At 42.2% G+C, this 23,715-nt stretch overlaps 1 protein-coding gene across 1 annotated transcript in view; it reads left to right on the top strand.

The window, feature by feature from the left end:
* WDR25 (WD repeat domain 25) overlaps nt 1–23,715 on the top strand; it is a 689,023-nt gene that overhangs the window by 577,290 nt on the left and 88,018 nt on the right. The gene's annotated exons all lie outside the window — the stretch shown is intronic.

Raw genomic sequence — 23,715 nt, 5'->3', positions numbered from 1 at the left:
ATACTGTATGTATCAGTATGTAGCATAAAAGGGAGGAAAATAATTAAACAGTGAACATATATTACTTCATTATGCATAACTAAACAACGTATAAAAAAAATTGCAGAGGGCTTATTGCCACTATAATTAAGAAATTGGTTTTTAGAACCAAGGTGTTCATTGTTCAAAAGAAACCCTTACAGTGCAAAATTCAGAATGTATTCTCAGATGGACAGGAATCCACCACAAATAAATGTTTGCAGTTATTTGAAATCAGGATACTGTATATCCTGAATCATCATCAACTGAATCCTATGTTGTGTATTACAAGTTTTGCAAATTTTAGGTGATTAAATGTTAAGGGCTAAATTACAAATGGTGCGCTAATTTTTTTTATTGATCTTGAGCGCTAACTGTGCTTAAAGTAAAAAATGAGCATTGCCAGATAAGTGCTGGGATTACAAATTGAAAGTTAAAAGTTAGTGCATGACGGAAAGACTCTGGCGCGCTAACTTCAGGACTTCAGATATCGTGACCGCACTAACTCTATGGGGCTTGCAAAAGAAAGCCTTTTTATTTATCGCTCGCAAGCTAACTTGACACAGAACTAGATTATTTTTTTATTATTATTATCAGATATTTGTAGAGCCCCAACAGGTACCGCAGCGCTATGAACATGGGTGGTATATAAAAAAAACAATTACAGGGAACAAATGGGGAGAGAGGGTCCTGCCGAGAGTTGTAGTCGGCTCTTATGAAGGTGAACTACAAACAGCTGGGCTCATAAGCTTACATGCTATGGGGTTTAAGGGGATAGCAGTGGAGATAGGAAGGTTAGTGTAGGTTGTAAGCGTCTCTGAATAGTATAGTCTTCAGGGAGCACTTGAAGCTTTTAAAACTTTAGATTGACTGCACTAAAGCCGAAAGTGCGTTAAGAATACTTTAAATTCCTATTTTCTTCACTTGTTATTGTTATTTTTTTCTACTAGATATGACGAGTCCACAGATTCATCCTTACTTGTGGGATATTATCCTCCTGCTAACAGGAAGGGGCAAAGAGCACCACAGCAGAGCTGTCTATATAGCTCCTCCCTTGACTCCACCCCCCAGTCATTCTCTTTGCCTACACTAAGTAATAGGAAGAGGTAAAGTGAAAGAGGTGATAAAATGTTAGTTTTTATTTTCTTCAAGCAAGACTTTTTTATTTTAAATGGTACCGGTTAGTGCTATTTTTTCCCAGGCAGCAGATGGATAAAGATTTCTGCCTGGAGACTGATGATCTTAGCAGTTGTCACTAAGATCCAGAGTATTTCCCACAGAATGGCTGAGGAGTACTTGAGAAGCTTTAGTGTGAGGAACGTTTTTCATGCTACAAGCATTGAGGTATGTTCAGTCATTTATTTCAGGAGAGACTGTGTTATTTCAGAACTGGCTGACAGTATTCCCATAAGGGAAGGGGTAAGCAGTAATCCTACATATGATAGAAGGGTATTACTGGGACCTGTATGTTATGGGCTAATAAATGGTTGACACTGATAAAGAACGATTTTATGTTTGGAATATTTTTGTATGCAAACGTTTTTTGACTTTGATGGCACTGGAGGGTTCACATGGCTTTCTATGATAGTTTGGGTAGAAGGAAACCCACATGGCTAGGTTCTAAACCACTTTAAAGGGGTTTTTACTAGGCAGTGAGACATTGATGTAGATGGGCGGGGCCTAATTTCCCCTGCAAGCAGCAAGCTCCAGCTCCGGTGGGCCTAAACTGACAGATTTGGCCTAAACGAAGTGCTAGGGTGATTTAACAAACCTCTGAGGGCAGGTAGGCGCCACAGGTGCAGTTGATAGATTGTTTAAATTCATAACGTTTTTTTGGGTAAAAGGTTTTTCATTAAGGGTTAATAACATCTTTCTTGTGGTGCAATCTTAGCTGGCAAGGTAAGTCACCTGTATACTAAAATTGGGACAATTATAGCATTTTAGAGCAGTTTTGGAAAAATTGTAAGCTTTTTTTCTCCTAAAGACGCAGTACCGTTTTTCAGATTGTTATTTTTTTTTCACCAAATAAAGTGGTTTCAAGCCTGTTTGTGGTCATTACTAGCCTGTTTCAACATGTCTGACATTGAGCAAAGTCAATGTTCTATGTGTTTAGAAGCTATTGTGGAATCCTCACTTAAAATGTGTCCCTCATGTACTGAAAGGGCCTTACATTGCAAATAACTTATTTTAGGTGATAAAAGTATGTCTCAGGATGATTCTCAGTCAGAAGAGAATCAGGTTATGCCATCTAATTTTCCCCCAGTGTCACAACCTTTAAAGCCCGCTCAAGCGACGCCTAGTACTTCTAGCGCGTCTAATTCTTTCACCCTGCAAGATGGCTGCAGTTATGTCTACTACCCTTACAGAGGTATTATCTAAACTGCCAGGTTTACAGGGTAAGCGCAGCAGGTCAGGTATTAGAGTAAATGCTGAGCCCTCTGATGCTTTATTGGCCATCTCCGATGTACCCTCACAGTGTTCTGAATTGGGGGTGGGGGAATTGCTGTCTGAGGGAGAGCTTTCAGACTCTGAAAAAATGTTCCCTCAAACAGACTCAGATATGACGGCCTTTAAGTTTAAGCTTGAACACCTCCGCTTGTTACTCCGGGAGGTTTTACTGACTCTGGATGATTGTGATCCTATTGTCATCCCACCAGAGAAATTGTGTAAAATGGATAAATATCTAGAGGTCCCTACTTACACTAATGTTTTTCCAGTCCCTAGAAGGATTTCGGACATTGTCTCTAAGGAATGGGATAGACCAGGCATTCCGTTCTCTCCCCCTCCTACTTTTAAGAAAATGTTTCCCATATCTGACACCATTCGGGATTCCTGGCAGACGGTCCATAAGGTGGAGGGAGCTATTTCTACCCTGGCTAAGCGTACAACTATCCCTATTGAGGACAGTTGTGCTTTCAAAGACCCTATGGATAAAAAATTAGAGGGTCTTCTAAAGAAATTGTTTGTTCATCAGGGTTTTCTTCTACAACCTATAGCGTGCATTGTTCCAGTAACTACTGCAGCAGCTTTTTGGTTTGAGGCTCTAGAGGAGTCTCTTCAGGTTGAGACCCCATTAGATGATATTTTGGATAGAATTAATGCTCTCAAGCTAGCTAATTCTTTTATTACAGATGCCGCTTTTCAAATGGCTAAGTTAGCGGCAAAGAATGCAGGCTTTGCCATTTTAGCGCGTAGAGCGTTATGGCTTAAGTCTTGGTCTGCGGATGTGTCCTCAAAATCTAAGCTTTTAGCTGTCTCTTTTAAAGGTAAGACCCTATTCGTGCCTGAACTAAAGGAGATCATTTCCGACATTACTGGAGGTAAATGTCATGCCCTTCATCAGAACAAGACGGTTAAAATGAGGGCCAAACAAAATAATTTTCGTTCCTTTCGAAACTTTAAAGGTGGACTCTCTACTTCCTCCTCTGTCACAAAGCAGGAGGGGGATTTTGCACAATCCAAGTCAGTCTGGAGACCTAACCAGACCTGGAATAAAGGTAAACAGGCCAAGAAGCCTGCTGCTGCTACCAAGACAGCATGAAGGGGCAGCCCCCGATCCGGGACCGTATCTAGTAGGGGGCAGACTTTCTTTCTTCGCTCAGACTTGGGCAAGGGACGTTCAGGATCCCTAGGCATTTGAAATCATGACCCAGGGGTATCGACTAGATTTCAAGGAATTTCTCCCAAGCGGGAGATTTCATCTTTCACGTTTGTCTGTAGACCATGGGTGTAATCTGCCCAGTTCCAAAACCAGAACAGGGGCAGGGGTTTTACTCAAATCTATTTGTGGTTCCCAAAAAAGAGGGAACTTTCCGACCGATTTTAGATCTCAAATGCCTAAACAAATTTCTCAGAGTCCCATCGTTCAAGATGGAGACCATTCAAACTATTTTACCAATGATCCAGGAGGGTCAATATATGACTACCGTGGATTTAAAGGATGCGTATCTTCACATTCCTATCCACAGAGATCATCACCTGTTTCTCAGGTTTGCCTTCCTGGACAAACACTACCAGTTTGTGGCCCTTCCCTTCGGGTTGGCCACAGCTCCCAGAATCTTCACAAAGGTGCTAGGGTCCCTTCTGGCGGTTCTAAGGCCACGGGGCATAGCAGTGGTGCCCTATCTGGACGATATTTTGATTCAGGCGTCAACTTACCAGCTAGCAAAATCTCACACGGACATTGTGCTGGCTTTTCTAAGAACTCACGGGTGGAAGGTGAATATACAAAAGAGTTCACTAGTTCCACTGACAAGAGTTCCATTTCTAGGAACTCTGATAGACTTGGTAGACATGAGAATATTTCTAACGGAGGTCAGAAAGTCAAAGATATTAACCACTTGCCTTGCACTTCGTCCACTCCTCGGCCATCAGTGGCGCAGTGTCATTGGATTAATGGTAGCGGCAATGGACATAGTTCCGTTTGCTTGCTTACATCTCAGACCACTGCAGCTGTGCATGCTCAGACAGTGGAATGGGGATTATGTGGACTTGTCTCCTCAGATAACTCTAGATCTAGAGACCAGAGACTCTCTTCTTTGGTGGTTGTCACAGGATCATTTGTCCCAGGGAATGTGCTTCCGCAGGCCAGCATGGGTCATAGTGACGACGGACGCCAGCCTATTGGGCTGGGGTGCAGTCTGGAATTCCCTGAAGGCTCAGGGTGTTTGGACTCAGGAGGAGTCCCTACTACCAATCAATATTCTGGAACTGAGAGCAATATTCAACGCGCTTCAAGCGTGGCCTCAGTTGGCCTTGGCCAAATTCATAAGGTTCCTGTCAGACAATATCACGACTGTAGCATATATCAATCATCAAGGGGGAACAAAAAGTTCTCTAGCGATAATAGAGGTTTCCAAGATAATTCGATGGGCAGAGACGCACTCTTGCCATCTATCAGCAATTTTCATCCCAGGAGTGGAGAACTGGGAAGCGGATTTTCTAAGTCGTCAGACTTTTCATCCGGGGAGTGGGAGCTCCATCCGGAGGTGTTTACGACATTAATTCGTCAATATGGCACACAGGAATTGGATCTGATGGCATCTCGTCAGAATACCAAACTTCCTTGTTACGGATCCAGATCAAGGGATCCTCAAGCAGTACTGATAGATGCTCTAGCAGTACCTTGGTCATTCAACCTGGCTTATGTGTTTCCTTCCTTTCCTCTCTTGCCTCGTCTGATTGCCAGAATCAAACAAGAGAGAGCTTCGGTAATCTTGATAGCACCTGCGTGGCCACGCAGGACTTGGTATGCAGATCTGGTGGAAATGTCATCTCTGCCACCGTGGAAACTGCCACTGAGACAGGACCTTCTCATTCAAGGTCCGTTCCAACACACAAATCTAAATTGTCTGCAGCTGACTGCCTGGAGATTGAACGCTTGATTTTATCTAAGCGGGGTTTCTCTGAGTCGGTTATTGATACCTTGATTCAGGCTCGGAAGCCTGTCACTAAGAAAATTTACCATAAGATATGGCGTAAATATCTTTATTGGTGCGAATCCAAGGGCTACTCATGGAGTAGGGTTAGGATTCCTAGGATGTTGTCCTTTCTCCAAGAAGGATTGGAGAAGGGATTATCAGCTAGTTCCTTAAAGGGACAAATTTCTGCTTTGTCAATTTTACTACACAAGCGTCTGGCTGATGTCCCAGACGTTCAGTCTTTTTGTCAGGCTTTAGTCAGAATCAAGCCTGTGTTTAAACCTGTTGCTCCGCCATGGAGTTTTAATTTAGTTCTAAAGGTTCTTCAAGGGGTTCCGTTTGAACCCATGCATATTATAGATATTAAGCTTTTATCTTGGAAAGTTTTGTTTTTAGTTGCTATCTCTTCTGCTCGAAGAGTTTCTGAGCTTTCTGCATTACAATGCGACTCGCCTTATCTTATATTCCATTCTGATAAGGTAGTTTTGCAAACTAAACCTGGATTCCTTCCTAAGGTTGTTTCAAATAAGAATATTAATCAGGAAATTATTGTTCCTTCGCTATGTCCTAATACTTCTTCTAAGAAGGAGCGTCTGTTACATAATCTGGATGTGGTTCGTGCCTTGAAGTTTTACTTACAAGCGACCAAGGATTTCAGTCAAACATCTTCTCTATTTGTTGTTTATTCTGGAAAGCGTAGGGGTCAAAAAGCTACGACTACCTCTCATTCTTTTTGGCTGAAAAGCATCATCCGTTTGGCATATGAGACTGCTGGACAGCAGCCTCCTGATAAGATTACAGCTCATTCTACTAGAACGGTGGCTTCCACATGGACTTTTAAAAACAATGCTTCTGTTGAACAGATTTGTAAGGCTGCGACTTGGTTCTCCCTTCATACCTTTTCCAAATTTTCCAAATTTGATACTTTTGCTTCTTCTGAGGCTATTTTTGGGAGAAAAGTTCTTCAAGCAGTGGTGCCTTCTGTTTAGGTATCTGTCTTGTCCCTCCCGTTCATCCGTGTCCTGTAGCTTTGGTATTGTATACCACAAGTAAGGATGAATCCGTGGACTCGTCATATCTAGTAGAAGAAAAGGAAATTTATGCTTACCTGATAAATTGATTTATTCTATTATACGACGAGTCCACGGCTCTCCCTGTCATATTAGACAGATTAGATTTTTGTTTTCAAAACTTCAGTCACCTCTGCACCTTTTTAGTTTCTCCTTTTTCTTCCTATACCTTCGGTCGAATGACTGGGGGGGGGAGTCAAGGGAGGAGCTATATAGACAGCTCTGCTGTGGTGCTCTTTGCCACTTCCTGTTAGCAGGAGAATAATATCCCACAAGTAAGGATGAATCCGTGGACTCGTCGTATCGTAGAAGAAATCAATTTATCAGGTAAGCATAAATTTCCTATATATATATATATATATATATATATATATATATATATATATATATATATATATATATTGTAAAATATGTATCTATACAATTTTTTTTTTTATTGAGAAGATTTTAACATTACACTCATTTCAAACAATATTACAGGTTCAATCTGTTCATCTCTACAGTGGGTGCGATATAATGTAAACATTTGTCTAAAAGTTATACAACACCGAGTCCCGGTCTAGCAGGTGGCCTGCCATCCCTGCTCCAAGCCTCAGTGAGGTTACGCACCTCCAGTTGCAGGTTGAATGAGCTATGTTAATTAATTATCCATGACTAGCTCTTCACGTTCCAATTTTCCAAATTTTTCTGTTGTAGTCCTTTTAAGTTTGGATATCATGTAAACTGTTATTGAACAACGGTGATAATCACATAAAATTTCAAATCAATTTTTGCACCAACCATATAGTAAAGTTGTGTGAACCAGCTCAGCCTGTCCAAGCTTATCATGGCATTTAACTCAAACTGGGCTATCCTATGGGGTAAGAGAAAGAGAAGAAAGGGGAGAGGGGGAAATAGGGGAGGATGAGAGAGGGGGGAGAAAAAAAACAAAAACACAGCACGCCTCCCACATCACCATCCTCAGTCACCTGGATATGGTAATTAATTGCCTCTTTTCCACATATGAAGTATCGTCTCATAGACATCTATCTTGGACGATCAGATATAATGATATCTCTCCAGTGACAGAATGTTCTGTACATTCAGCTTCCATTCCATCAATGTGGGGATTGTCACCGATTTCCAACGTTGTGGAATCAGATTCTTAGCTGCTGTCAGCATTAACAGGAGAAGACTCTGTTTAGCTGGGTTCTGAATTTTGTCCTGGAAGTGTAAGAGCAGTGTTTCTGGGGTCTTTGGAATGTCTAGTTCCAAAACTTCCTGCATTTCCAACCAAACCTCCTCCCAGAATCCCTTCAGCAAAGGACAGTCCCACCAAATATGCAGGACAGTCCCCTTCTCTCCGCATCCCCTCCAGCATCTGTCCAAACCGCTCGGATAGATTTTTTTTAGCCTCTCTGGAGACAGGTACCAACGGCTCAACAGTTTATAATGCGATTCCTGTATACGTGCCGACACAGATAAGGACTTGGCATACCGGAAAATCCTCAGCCAGTCCTCTCTTTGCAGGTCAGCTCCAAGCTCTCTGTGCCACATTTTGGTGTAAGATGGAAGGTTCCCACCTGCAGGCGATAGAAGTAGCTTGTATATATTTGATATCAAGTGACCCATGGAAGGGCGTTTTAAGCAGATTGATTCAAAGGGAGTAAGGTCCCTTAAAAGCTGGCCTTTGTATCTGTGCGTAGCAATATAATGCCTGATTTGTAGATAAACAAACCAGGGAAGTTCGGACTCTGGATATTCATCCAGAATCTCTTCTCTCAATTTAATCCTTCCACAGGTCGTGAATCTACCTATGTGGTTGTCAGCAAGTGTAGTCTGGGAAGTCCCCGATCCGATTTGTATCGGAATCTCCGGATTTCCATATATCGGGGTCAATGGGGAATAGATAGTCGAGATATGTGTGCCAGTCCGGAGTAGCGTGTCCCACTCACCAAAGAGTTCCCTCAGTAGGGGGAAGTGTCCAAGTATTGTAGGCCTATGTTTATTATGGGTCCATAGTAGCGAAGTTATATCATGTGTCTGCAATATAACCCTGTCAATCCTAATCCAGTCTTTCTGGGGCGCTACCTGACACCATTCCACCACTCTCTGAAGAATAATGGCTTTTCTGTACATGCTAAGGTTAGGAAGGCCAAGGCCCCCCAACTCGCTTGGAAGATACATAGTCTCTCTGTTTATTCTAGGTTGTATTCCTCCCCATACATACTCCTCTATAAGATTTTGCAGAGAAGGGACAAACATGTGAGGAAGAGGGATCGGGATAGTCTGGAACAAATACAATAATCTCGGTAGGACATTTATTTTGATTACATTAATTCTTCCCAACCAAGATATTGTCTTATGTTTCCAGGATGATAGGTCAGCAGTAATCTGTCGTTTAAGGGCTGCATAGTTCAGTTCATAGATATCTGACACAGACGTTGTTAAATTAATGCCTAGATACCTCAGCGAGTGTAGATTTAATATAAATGGCCTATGTTCTTTCAACCACTGAATCGTGGGTGGGTCAAGGTCGACACTCAGTAACTCTGACTTAGTGTCATTTAAGTGGAAGTGCGACACCTCCCCATAGTCAGTAAACTCCTGTATAAGTGCTGGAATGGAACATTTCAAGTGTGTCAAGGTGAACAGCAAGTCATCCGCATACATCGCAATTTTATTCTCTCTATCCCCCAGTTGAATTCCTTTAATAAAGTGATTAGCTCTGATATTACAAGCTAGGGCTTCTATCGAGATAGCGAATAAAAGAGGGGACAAAGGGCACCCCTGTCTTGTTCCATTGGAGATGGTAAAAGCATCCGAGAGAACATCATTTACTTTAATACGTGCGTTTGGTGTGGAGTATAAGCTAAAGACTGTTTTAACAAATCGTTCCCCAAATTTCATTTTCTTTAAAGTGCTCCTAAGGAACTGCCAATTCACTCTGTCGAATGCTTTTTCAGCATCTGTCGACAGTAGTGCAAACGGGATCTTTTTATATTTTGAATAGTCAATTATCTGCATTATTTTGAGAGTATTGTCCCTTGCCTCTCTACCCGGGACAAATCCCACCTGGTCTGTGGATATCAAGTCAGGCAGAAACCTGTTGACCCTATTTGCTAATGTCTTTGCTAAAATTTTGACATCTGCATTCAGTAATGATATTGGCCTGTAACTTTGCGTTCTGTCCAATGGTTTTCCCGGTTTCGGTAATACAGTAATATAGGCTGTTAACATGGTCGGGGGTAAGCTAACCAGGTCTGGCAATGCATTAAATAATGCTTGTAGGTGTGGTAATAGTATGGGCAAAAAAGTTTTATAATATTTAGCACCCAGCCCATCCGGGCCAGGGCTTTTCCCGTTTGGCAGTTCCCCCAAAGCTGTCTGTATCTCCTCCTGTGTTAAGGGTGCTTCTAAGAAATCTATCGCCTCTTGGTCTAATGTCTGCAGATGAGTCTTGTTTAGGTACTCCTGAGCTGGTGTCTGGTGCGGGATCTCAATTGGGGAAGTGTCTATTTGTGAAGATTTAAGGTTATAGAGACCATTGTAGTATGAACGAAAGGACTCGGCTATATTGGGGCTGTCTTTATGTGTTTTACCTTTGCTGTCCTTGATTGAGTATATATGGGACTTAAACTGTGTTCTCTTAAGGGCTCTAGCCAACAGTTTACCCGCCTTATCCCCTCCCTCATAGTACTTTTGCTTGAGCCATAATGCTTTTTGTTGATTCTCATCCTGTAGTAACTGCTTAAATTCGATCCTAGTCTGTGTAAGTCTCGTGTCTATGCCTGTATCTAAGGGGTTCTTTTTATGTTGTTCCTGCAGCAATATAATGTGGTTAAGGATATGGTTATATTTTTCCCTTCTGTGCCGCTTTAGCCTGGCTTTATGTTTGAGAAAATGCCCTCTAATTACGCTCTTATGCGCCTCCCACACAGTAGGTAAAGGCAATTCATCTGTCGCATTTAGTTTGAAATATTCAGTTATATTGGCGGTCATGTCTTCTACAATCAAAGAATTATCTAAAAGGGCATCGTCCAGTCTCCAAATGTATGGGGTAGAGGGCGTATCTGGCCACATCATCTCAAAGGATACATGCGCATGATCCGACCATGTAATGGGTGAGATGTCACTACCTGTCACATATGCTATGCCTTGTGAGTCAGTCATGAAATAGTCAATTCGGGAGTATTTCTTGTGGGGACTAGAGTAGTAGGTCTATTCAGCCTCTTTAGGATGCAAAGTGCGCCATATGTCATGAAGTAAATTATTTTTAATTGTAGTGTTTATGTGCTTCAATATGTGGTGTGAGACACTGGACACACCATTGGAGGTATCCTTGCTGGGGGACAATGGGTCATTAAAATCCCCTCCTAATATCACTATTCCTTTAGCAAATTCCAGTAGCTTACTCGAGAGTGTCTTGAAGAATGTATGCTGCGCTACATTGGGCGCATAGACATTGACCAATGTTGTCTGTCTGCCATATAGTCTACCCACTAGAATGAGGAGTCTACCATCTCTGTCTTTCTCTATCCTGTCTAGCTGGAAAGGCGTTCTGTGATGTAAGAGTATACCCACCCCGTTTTGCTTGTGAGCCCCGGATGAGAAAAAAGCAGTCGGGTATTTGTGATTATGCCATTTAGGTTCTTTATTTTTTGCAAAATGTGATTCTTGTATAAAGACTACGTCTCCCTGCAATTTATGTAGCTCCCGAGAAACGATTGATCGCTTCCCCGGGTTGTTTAAACCCTTCACGTTAATTGTGATAAATTTAAGAGGGTGAACCCTCGGTTGTTGCCGTTGAGGATTCATAGAGGCAAGAAAAAAAAAAAAAAGGTAGGGGTAAGGGAAGAGAGGAAAGTAGGTAGGGAGATATAAAGAGGAAATTTAGTGAGACAGATGGGAAGGAAATGTACGCTCTGTATAGGACTTTGTAAGTAACCACTTGGTGTTACAGGCTTTAAGCTAGAATAAGCTTGTGTATAATAAGGATAACAGTTGTGTGCAAACTCAAAAATATACAATAGTATTTGTTAATAATAACTCAAATATAGATCTCAGAGTTAAAGATCACTCTGTTTCTATAGTTTTTTACTCTTCTCTAAGGGGTATATGCCTGTACCTGGCCTAAATTGGTACATAAAGATAAGACAAACAATTGTAACATAATATATTAATGCAAAGATAAAGCTGATGAATATGAGCTTAACAATATCCTTATACATTCTATATTCAGCGTAAAACTTAATAATACATAATACTACATATTAATACCCATTAATCGAGGGGGTTGTGAATATATTCCCAGGGGGGGTTGCATAAACAAGGAAATCTCTTCACAATACAAACATACATTATATAAGAACAAGATGAAAACAATATAAATTTGATGGACTGAAGAGTCAATAGGAAACAGCCATGTCTCCTTGAGCTGTTCGACCTTAGTCCATATAATACTCATAACCAGACTTCAACTCGCCAATATAAGGCTAATATAGGTGTAATAAAGAAGGTGTAGCTAACGACTTTACCAGTCAAGGTTGATGTTGATTTTCTTCGTCAGGTTGAGGTGATGCGGCCATATTGTCCATGTTCGGTGGTGGTATGCCAAGCGTACTGCAGAAGGGTTCCAGATCAGCAAGTGTTCTAAACATTGCAGTTTTATCTCCCTTTGATGCTATCAAACAGGTGGGGAAGCCCCACCTATACTGTATTTGTTTCTCTTGCAGGGTAGAAGTAAGAAAGCGCAGTTCCCTGCGCTTTTGCAGAGTTGTCGGGCTTATGTCCGAGAAAATTTGGATTGGCACTCCCGCGTGCTGAATAGGGTGCTTGTTCCTGCTGCATCTGAGGATCTCCTCCTTTTCTTTGTAATTTAGTATACGAAGAATCACATCTCTAGGGGGCGCTTTAGGAGAAGGTCTGGGTCTTAGCTCCCTGTGGGCCCTTTCTATAATAACCTCTGGTGCCATTGGTGTTCCCTTTATCACCCTGAAAAGATCCTGTAAGTATCCCTGCAATGCGCTGGGACTGATTGTTTCAGGTATTCCTCTGACACGCAAGTTATTCCGCCGACTGCGGTTGTCTAAGTCTTCTATGCGGTCCATCAAACTCTGCACCATGTTGGTAGTCAGCTGAGTCTGTGAAGTAGTCTCCTTCAGTTGTCCTGTGAGTGTGTCCTGCGTGTGCTCAACTGCTGTAACTCTTTGTGTCAGCTCAGTTACATCTCTACGTAATTCACTGAATAAGTTCTTAATCTCCACTACAACCTCTTTGATATCTTCCTTTGAAGAAAGGGCTTTTAAGTCATCTTTGGTGACATACTGCAAGGGAACCTGAGGGAGTAAAAGAGGTGGGGGCTGTTCTTCATCTCTAAGGCGATGTTGTGTCTGTGCATCTTCTGCTGCCTGGGGTTCTGCCCCTTTGATATAATAATTCATGTTCCTGGTCTTAGCCCCCTTATCTGAGGCACTGTTTTTCTTTTGGGCCACATTCTTTAATGATGTGACAGCTGATTCGCTGTGTATGTGATATTGGGTGTCCTGTCAAGGTTCCTGTTTCTTCCCCAGCAAAACTGCCCAATATTACTGGCAGTATAAATGAGTCTTAAGTGATATTCTCCCTCTGTTAAATAAGCTGCAGGACCTGACTTATAAGGGCTGTCTATTATGTATTTAGAGGCCCTCTCTCCTGTATCAATTTAGCCTGCAAGATCTGAACAAGAGCGCCACTGATTGCTATACCAGGCACTATGTTTTATTATGGCTCTAAGTAACCTTATCTGTCGCCTGTCTATTATGCAGTGAGCTCTGAGTCCCCTGCGGCGTCTACAGCCGCCACCACCTTCCCTGCAAGATCTGAACAAGAGCGCCACTGATTGCTATACCAGGCACTATGTTTTATTATGGCTCTAAGTAACCTTATCTGTCGCCTGTCTATTATGCAGTGAGCTCTGAGTCCCCTGCGGCGTCACCAGCCGCCACCACCTTCCCTGTCCCTTGTGCTTTATTATGTAGTGCTTTTAGATGCTTAATTAAGTGGTGCTTTTAGTTGAGGTAGCCACGTGTGCTTACCCGATCTCTATGGCGTCTCTCTCCCTGTGACTGGGAGGAGTATGCTTCCCATTCAGAACACTGATCTCTCGCACTCCGGCGATGCAATCAAAGCCGATGACCGATCCGACTTACTCTCCTTCTTACAGGGCTCCCGTTCAGCTGCGCTACACAAATGATCTTGTGCCTAACTTGTACACACTGAGATTACTATCAGCTAGGTAGCGGCCTGCCTTTTGAGCACAGCCGCCGGGTCCGGTCCTTTCTAGTTGTCAGTGGCACCGCAATATAGCGAAAATGTTCCCCTCGATTTTAGGGTTCAAATCTTTGGCAAATGTTATCTCATATGTGGGCTTTGAAGCTGTAGGCCAGGCTGTCGGCTCTGGAGCTCTAGTGAAACGCGGCCATTCTCCAGCACAGCCAGGCTCCACCCCCTGTATCTATACAATTTTATATATATATGAAAATATATAGAAATATATATTTAAAAATAAAAAGCACATTTGTTTCTACGTGAAGAACATAGGAATTTCAAGTATTTCTATTCAGAACATTAAAATACATTAAAAATGAATAAAAGTAATACTGCATATTTCAAGGTATATAGACTTGGAAGGACTGTATATATATATTATATATATATATATATGTGTGTGTGTGTGTGTATATATGTATGTATGTGAGCACATACATATTTGCACATATAAACACATAAATACACATTTAGACATATATATGTACTGTATATATACATATATATATATACTGTATATTCACACACATATTGGAACCCTTTCCAATCAAACACCTTTTCATTAACCATATCCCATTGTAAACGCTTTTAAAATCTTTTTATCAATATTAACCCCTTAAGGACCAGCGATGTACCCTTTCTATTGGGATTACATCATTAATATATTTCTGGTGACCAGCAGGAAGGAGGGAGAGTATAATAGTGTGGACCCGCAGTTTGCGTCAGGACCCGCACTATTATAAACAAGAAAGCCCTTAACGACCAGTGATGTGCAGGGTATGTCATGGTCGTTATGGGGTTTAAATTTTTTTTTTATTGCGTTATCCACGAAGTCCTTTTGTTGTTATTATTGTTATTTTTGCTATCAATGTCATGGTATTTATCTGATATCGAATTCTTATTATTTGTAAATTTTGAAAATTAATAAAATGATTTAAAATAAAACGTATAAATATCAGTGTAATACTTTATTTTAATATATTTTAGATGTGTCTTGTGATTTTTTTTAAATCTTACACTTTACTTCAGGTCTCAAGTTTCACTAATTCTTCTAGTGCTATTTGCTCAAGCGCAACACTAAACTTTCAACTTTTAATATCAGAGCTATTAAGTACAGTTGCGATTTCCATTAAAAGTAATGAGTGCGCTAGAGTGCTGTTGGCTGTGCTTAACCTTCTCTGGTAAATCTATTTCTCCTGTTAAGTGTGGTCAGTCCACGGGTCATCATTACTTGTGGGATATTTGCTCCTCCCCAACAGGAAGTGCAAGAGGATCACCCAGCAGAGCTGCTATATAGCTCCTCCCCTCTACGTCACACCCAGTCATTCCCTTGCACCCAACTAATAGATAGGATGTGTGAGAGGACTGTGGTGATTATACTTAGTTTTTTATATCTTCAATCAAAAGTTTGTTATTTTAAAACAGCACCGGAGTGTGTTGTTCGTTCTCAGGGAGAATTTGAAGAAGAATCTACCTGAGTTTTTGGATGATTTTAGCCGGAGTAGTTAAGATCATTGTGCTGTTCTCGGCCATCTGAGGAGTGAGGTAAACTTCAGATCAGGGGACAGCGGGCAGGTTCACCTGCAAAGAGGTATGTAGCAGCATATTATTTTCTGAGGAATGGAATTGACTGAGAAAATACTGCCAATACCTATATAATGTAAGTTCAGCCTTAAATGCAGTAGTAGCAACTGGTATCAGGCTGTCATGTATGTATATTTACACTTCAGTATTCTGGGGAATGGCACTTCTCTGGGATAATACTGTATGCATAAAACTTTAGCCTATCTTGCAGTGAGAACGACTAGCAACAGGCTTTCTATGACAATTCATTTATTTGATGTTAAACGTTTTGCTGGCATGTTAAATCGTTTAATTTTCTGAGGTACTGGGTGAAAAATTGTTTTGGGCACTGTTTTTATTCACTTGGCGGGCATTTTATTTAATTTAAGACAGTTTACTGATCTCCCTCACTGTTGTGTGTGAGGGGGAGGGGCTTAATTTGGCGCTTTTACTACGCATCAGAAATTCAGTCACAAGTCTGTTTTCTTCCCTGCATGATCCGGTTCGTCTCTACAGAGCTCAAGGGTCTTCAAAAGTTATTTTGAGGGAGGTAATCACTCACAGCAGACCTGTGAGATTGTGCTTTGACTGTGATAAAAAATGTTATATTCTGTACATTTTTTCTGCTATTAAAGGGTTAGTTATCCATTACTAATGGGGGCAATCCTTTGCTAAAATTGTATTTTTACCGGAAAGAATTTGATTTTATAGTTTATCCGTTTTATTGTTACTCAACTGTCATAACTTTTCTGTGCTTCTTAAAGGCACAGTACGTTTTTTTCATATTATTTGTAAATTGAATTGAAAAGTATTTCCAAGTTTGCTGGTTTAATTGCTAGTGTGTTAAACATGTCTGACTCAGAGGAATATCTCTGTGCTATATGTGCCAAAGCCAAAGTGGAGCCCAATAGAAATTTATGTACTAATTGCATTGATGCTATTTTAAATAAAAGTCAATCTGTACAAATTGAACATCATTCACCAGACAACGAGAGGAAAGTTATGCCGACTAACTCCCCTCACGTGTCAGTACCTGCATCTCCCGCTCGGGAGGTGCGTGATATTGTAACGCCGGGTACTTCAGGGCGGCCATTACAAATCACATTACAGGACATGGCTAATGTTATGACTGAAGTTTTGTCTAAATTACCAGAACTTAGAGGGAAGCGTGATCACTCTGGGGTGAGAACAGAGTGCGCTGATAATAATAGGGCCATGTCAGATACTGCGTCACAGTATGCGGAACATGAGGACGGAGAGCTTCAATCTGCAGGTGACGGTTCTGATCCCAATAGAGTGGATACAGACATTTCTAATTTTAAGTTTAAGCTTGAAAACCTCCGCGTACTGCTAGGGGAGGTATTAGCGGCTCTGAATGATTGTAACACCGTTGCAATCCCAGAGAAATTATGTAGGCTGGATAGATACTATGCGGTACCGGCGAGTACTGACGTATTTCCTATACCTAAGAGGCTTACAGAGATAATTACTAAGGAGTGGGATAGGCCCGGTGTACCCTTTTCCCCCCCTCCTGTATTTAGAAAAATGTTTCCAATAGACGCCACCACACGGGACTTATGGCAGACGATCCCTAAGGTGGAGGGAGCGGTTTCTACTCTGGCTAAGCGTACCACTATCCCGGTGGAGGATAGCTGTGCCTTTTCAGATCCAATGGATAAAAAATTAGAGGGTTACCTTAAGAAAATGTTTGTTCAACAAGGTTTTATATTGCAACCCCTTGCATGTATTGCGTCTGTCACGGCCGCGGCCGCTTTTTGGTCCGAGTCCCTGGAAGAGACTCTTGACTCAATAACTATAGAGGAGATTTCAAACAGGCTTAAAACACTTAAGCTAGCTAATTCATTTGTTTCAGATGCCGTAGTACATTTGACTAAACTTACGGCTAAGAATTCCGGATTCGCCATTCAGGCACGCAGAGCACTGTGGCTAAAATCCTGGTCAGCTGACGTTACTTCTAAATCTAAGTTACTTAACATACCTTTCAAAGGGCAGACCTTATTCGGGCCCGGTTTGAAAGAAATTATCGCTGACATTACAGGAGGTAAAGGCCATGCCCTGCCTCAAGACAGAGCCAAACCTAGGGCTAGACAGTCTAATTTTCGTTCCTTTCGTAATTTCAAAGCAGGAGCAGCATCAACTTCCTCTGCACCAAAACAGGAAGGAGCTGTTGCTCGCTACAGACAAGGCTGGAGACCTAACCAGTCCTGGAACAAGGGCAAGCAGGCCAGAAAACCTGCTGCTGCCCCTAAGACAGCATGAATTAAGGGCCCCCGATCCGGGAACGGATCTAGTGGGGGGCAGACTTTCTCTCTTCGCCCAGGCTTGGGCAAGAGATGTCCAGGATCCCTGGGCGTTAGAGATCATATCTCAGGGATATCTTCTGGACTTCAAATCCTCTCCCCCAAAAGGGAGATTCCATCTGTCAAGGTTGTCAACAAACCATATAAAGAAAGAGGCGTTTCTACGCTGTGTACAAGATCTTTTACTAATGGGAGTGATCCATCCGGTTCCGCGGTCGGAACACGGACAGGGGTTTTACTCAAATCTGTTTGTGGTTCCCAAGAAAGAAGGAACCTTCAGACCAGTCTTGGATTTAAAGATCCTAAACAAATTCCTAAGAGTTCCATCGTTCAAAATGGAAACTATTCGGACAATTCTACCCATGATCCAAAAGGGTCAGTACATGACCACAGTGGATTTAAAGGATGCTTACCTTCACATACCGATTCACAGAGATCATTACCGGTATCTAAGGTTTGCCTTCCTAGACAGGCATTACCAGTTTGTAGCTCTTCCATTCGGATTGGCTACGGCTCCAAGAATCTTCACAAAGGTTCTGGGTGCTCTTCTAGCGGTGCTAAGACCGCGAGGAATTTCAATAGCTCCGTACCTAGACGACATTCTGATACAAGCTTCAAGCTTTCAAACTGCCAAGTCTCATACAGAGTTAGTACTGGCATTTCTAAGGTCGCATGGGTGGAAGGTGAACGAAAAGAAGAGTTCTCTCTTTCCACTCACAAGAGTTCCCTTCTTGGGGACTCTTATAGATTCTGTAGAAATGAAGATCTACCTGACAGAAGACAGGTTAACAAAGCTTCAAAATGCTTGCCGTGTCCTTCATTCCATTCAACACCCGTCAGTGGCTCAATGCATGGAGGTGATCGGCTTAATGGTAGCGGCAATGGACATAGTACCCTTTGCACGCCTACATCTCAGACCGCTGCAATTGTGCATGCTAAGTCAGTGGAATGGGGATTACTCAGATTTGTCCCCTACTCTGAATCTGGATCAAGAGACCAGAAATTCTCTTCTATGGTGGCTTTCTCGGCCACATCTGTCCAGGGGGATGCCATTCAGCAGGCCAGATTGGACAATTGTAACAACAGACGCCAGCCTGCTAGGTTGGGGCGCTGTCTGGAATTCTCTGAAGGCTCAGGGATCATGGACTCAGGAGGAGAGTCTCCTGCCAATAAACATTCTGGAATTGAGAGCAGTTCTCAATGCCCTTCTGGCTTGGCCCCAGTTAACAACTCGGGGGTTCATCAGGTTTCAGTCGGACAACATCACGACTGTAGCTTACATCAACCATCAAGGAGGGACAAGAAGCTCCCTAGCGATGATGGAAGTATCAAAGATAATTCACTGGGCAGAGTCTCACTCTTGCCACCTATCAGCAATCCACATCCCGGGAGTGGAGGACTGGGAGGCGGATTTCCTAAGTCGTCAGACTTTTCATCCGGGGGAGTGGGAACTTCATCCGGAGGTCTTTGCCCAAATACTTCGACGTTGGGGCAAACCAGAAATAGATCTCATGGCGTCTCGACAGAACGCCAAGCTTCCTTGTTACGGGTCCAGATCCAGGGATCCGGGAGCGGTCCTGGTAGATGCTTTGACAGCACCTTGGACTTTCAGGAGGGCTTATGTGTTTCCACCCTTCCCGATGCTTCCTCGATTGATTGCCAGGATCAAACAGGAGAGAGCATCGGTGATTCTAATAGCGCCTGCGTGGCCACGCAGGACCTGGTATGCAGATCTAGTGGACATGTCATCCTGTCCACCTTGGTCTCTGCCTCTGAGACAGGACCTTCTGATTCAGGGTCCCTTCAAACATCAAAATCTAATTTCTCTGAAGCTGACTGCCTGGAAATTGAACGCTTGATTTTATCAAAACGTGTATTTTCTGAGTCAGTAATTGATACTTTAATACAGGCTAGGAAGCCTGTTACCAGAAAGATTTACCATAAAATATGGCGTAAATACCTATATTGGTGCGAATCCAAAGGTTACTCTTGGAGTAAGGTTAGGATTCCTAGGATATTGTCTTTTCTACAAGAAGGTTTAGAAAAGGGTTTATCCGCTAGTTCCTTAAAGGGACAGATCTCAGCTCTGTCCATTCTGTTACACAAACGTCTGTCAGAGGTTCCAGACGTTCAGGCTTTTTGTCAGGCTTTGGCCAGGATTAAGCCTGTGTTTAAAACTGTTGCTCCGCCATGGAGTTTAAACCTAGTTCTTAACGTTTTACAGGGTGTTCCGTTTGAACCCCTTCATTCCATTGATATAAAACTGTTATCTTGGAAAGTTCTGTTTTTAATGGCTATTTCCTTGGCTCGAAGAGTCTCTGAGTTATCAGCCTTACATTGTGATTCTCCTTATCTGATTTTTCATTCAGACAAGGTAGTTCTGCGTACTAAACCTGGGTTCTTACCTAAGGTGGTCACTAACAGGAATATCAATCAAGAGATTGTTGTTCCATCCTTGTGTCCAAATCCTTCTTCAAAGAAGGAACGACTTCTACACAATCTGGATGTAGTTCGTGCCCTGAAATTTTATTTACAGGCAACTAAAGATTTTCGACAAACGTCTTCCCTGTTTGTCGTTTATTCTGGTCAGAGGAGAGGTCAAAAAGCTTCTGCTACCTCTCTCTCTTTTTGGCTTCGTAGCATAATACGTTTAGCTTATGAGACTGCTGGACAGCAGCCTCCTGAAAGAATTACAGCTCATTCCACTAGAGCTGTGGCTTCCACTTGGGCCTTTAAGAATGAGGCCTCTGTTGAACAGATTTGCAAGGCTGCAACTTGGTCTTCGCTTCAAACTTTTTCCAAATTTTACAAATTTGACACTTTTGCTTCTTCGGAGGCTGTTTTTGGGAGAAAGGTTCTTCAGGCAGTGGTTCCTTCCGTATAAAGATCCTGCCTGTCCCTCCCGTCATCCGTGTACTTTAGCTTTGGTATTGGTATCCCAAAAGTAATGATGACCTGTGGACTGACCACACTTAACAGGAGAAAACATAATTTATGCTTACCTGATAAATTCCTTTCTCCTGTAGTGTGGTCAGTCCACGGCCCGCCCTGTTTTTTATGGCAGGTCTAAATTTTTAAATTATACTCCAGTCACCACTGCACCCTTTAGCTTCTCCTTTCTCGTTGGTTCTCGGTCGAATGACTGGGTGTGACGTAGAGGGGAGGAGCTATATAGCAGCTCTGCTGGGTGATCCTCTTGCACTTCCTGTTGGGGAGGAGCAAATATCCCACAAGTAATGATGACCCGTGGACTGACCACACTACAGGAGAAAAGAATTTATCAGGTAAGCATAAATTATGTTTTTCTTGGCCCTCCCTGTTAATGCTTACCAGTTAGAACCCCTCCCCATAAAAGCCCACTCTCCTGGTTACCTGCATATAGTTATCCCCTTTAGCCTTACCCCCTCCTCTTCCTAGTTCTGTCATCAGATGGACAGGACTAGAGGACCCTATCTGTGAATATTCAGTTTTCTGAGCTTCTGGACTAAATCCTTTATGGGCTGTATTTATCCCCTGTGTTCCTTTGGGAGCCATGTGTTACCTGTACCGCTGATTATCCTTGTCCCTTGTGGACAAGTATAATCAGCATGAGCCTTATAGTAGCATTTTTGGAGTACTGTATGTTTGTTCATCCTTTAAAATATCAAAATAGAAAAACAGCACCTTGTTAGGAGTATGTACAGAGGTATGGAGTTGGATTTGCAACATCCAATAGACCAACTGCATCAAAGTAATACTGCTCCAGCCACATTCCTTGAAAAGGACCTTTATTTATACATCAGGGTCCTCAGGCTTATCTGTTTATTGACGGGGCAGCCTTGTTAAGCCTTATGTTAGGGCTTTATATTTAAGTGTATGATGGTGTTTTTTCTGTGTCAGCCTTATCAGCATGGAGGCTAAATTGATGAAAATGCTGCAGCCATATTTGCCCAGGAAGCTTCTCAAGAAAATTTAAGATATGCCTTTTTTTCCTATTCTCTGTGCAGTGGCTTGTTCTTGGCAAATTTTACTTTTTTTATATATGCTATGTGTAATGTTCTTGGGATATTTCCCTATCAGACTATGCTTGGCCAGTAGTCTTCTTATCCCGGCGTCAAGTGGCAAGATAAGGAAATATCCCAGAACATAGAAGATATAGTAAATGAGGATGTAATCCAATACTCACAGTAGAGATGAGAAAACAGGGAAGTGGTCCCAGACAGGGCGAGGAAGGCCCCAAGAAGACAGTCCAATCCTTCAGGGTACCAAAGAGTAATGCAGAGAATGATAAATAAAGCAAAGTCCGGCAACAGGCAGGTAATCCAAGGGACCAGAAGATCAGAGGTTAAACCAGGAGAGTGGTCAGAGGCAAGCAAAGTTTGGCAACAATAAGGCAATCCAGCAGTTCAGGGGTTATTCAGTAGAGTGGTCAGAGACAAGCAGAGTTTGGCAACAATAAGGCAATCCAGCAGTTCAGGAGTTAATCAGTAGAGTGGTCACAGACAAGTAGAGTTCAGCAACAATGAGGCAATCCAGCAGTTCAGGGGTTAATCAGTAGAGTGGTCACAGGCAAGCAGAGTTCAGCAAAAGTAAGGCAATCAGTATTAGAAAACAGAGCAATATAATGTAGCACCCAGGGAGCACAAGACAACCTATACTTGGGCAAGGAATGTAAGTAACAGAGGTACTTACATAGGCGCAGATTGGCGCCAAGTAGGACACACAGCTGCAATTCGGACCAACATCAGGAAGACCTGACGTGATATTTGCTCAAATAATGTTTTTTAAAATGTTCCTGAAGTTACAAACATTATGCCTTTGTTCCTAGATATTATGAAGGTTGTGTCTTTTTGTGTCTCTGCTGCCTCTGAGATGTTGGAATTGAATGCTAAAGCCATGTTTACAGGGAATATTGCTTGAAGAGCTTTATGGCTGTGTCATCGGGAGACTGATGCTTGCTCAAAAGTTAATCTCCTTGGCCTTGCTTTCAAGGGAGATATGTTATTTTATAAGCAGTTGGAGAGCCTTATCTATAAACGCTCTCGAGTTAACAGTTAAAACTCACAAGGGGTCTTAATATGCTCACGGACAGTGGTTGCAATATCAGAATTTCAAATCTTCATCTAGGAGAGCATCAACTATTTCAGATTCTTGGGTTCTTAATCTTCTTCAGAGCGGTTATTTTCTTCACTTCAACTTTGAAGGTTCAAGTTTCTGGGATTTCTGTAGTCACAGGGAGAATGTAGTCACAAGATCTAAGATCTATTTATCAAGGTCTGTCCGACCTGATCCGACAGTGCGGATCAGATCCGCCAGACCTCGCTGAATACGGAGAAAAATACGCTCTCCTTATTCAGCATTGCACCAGCAACTCACAAGAGCTGCTGGTGCAACGCCGCCCCCTGCTGACTCGCGGCCAATGGGCCGCCAGCAGGGGGGTGTCAATCATCCCGATCATACTCGATCCGGTTGATTTCCGGCGATGTCTGTCCGCCTGCTCAGAGCAGACGGACAGGTTATGGAGCAGCGGTCTTTGTGACCACTGCTTCATAACTGCTGTTTCTGGCAAGTCTGAAGACTTGCCAGAAACACGGGCCGTCAAGCTCCTTTCGGAGCTTGATAGATAGGCCCCTTAGTATTATGCAATGATATTCAAAAGTGACTTTATATATGATAGTGGATCTCAGCTGCAGATTTAACAAATTCTTTTTAATAAAAGTTTGTATCACTATATAGAGAATATTCACTATGGCTTAAGTGAATATTAGATATTATATAGTGAAATTGCAACTAAACAATAGTTACTATACAAGTTGTTATGAAATTCAAGGCAATAATAATTTTATATAAACCTTACTGCAGAAATGTGAATCAATGTGTGGATATCAGACTCTCTTAGTAAAAGTAAGTGTGAGTTTGAATAGCTATAAAGTATTACTATTTGATCCTTGTGTGCTCACTATTATTATGGCCGAAGAAATAGTCACATAGAAAACAGTACCTGAGCTGTAGATTGCAATTTGTTTTGAGAAGTAAATCTTCCTTACTGAGACTGTG

Source organism: Bombina bombina, chromosome 1 (genome assembly GCF_027579735.1).
Source record: "Bombina bombina isolate aBomBom1 chromosome 1, aBomBom1.pri, whole genome shotgun sequence".
Taxonomy (NCBI): domain Eukaryota; kingdom Metazoa; phylum Chordata; class Amphibia; order Anura; family Bombinatoridae; genus Bombina; species Bombina bombina.
Note: the sequence above shows the minus strand (reverse complement) of the source record. Positions and strands in the feature narration are given on the sequence as shown.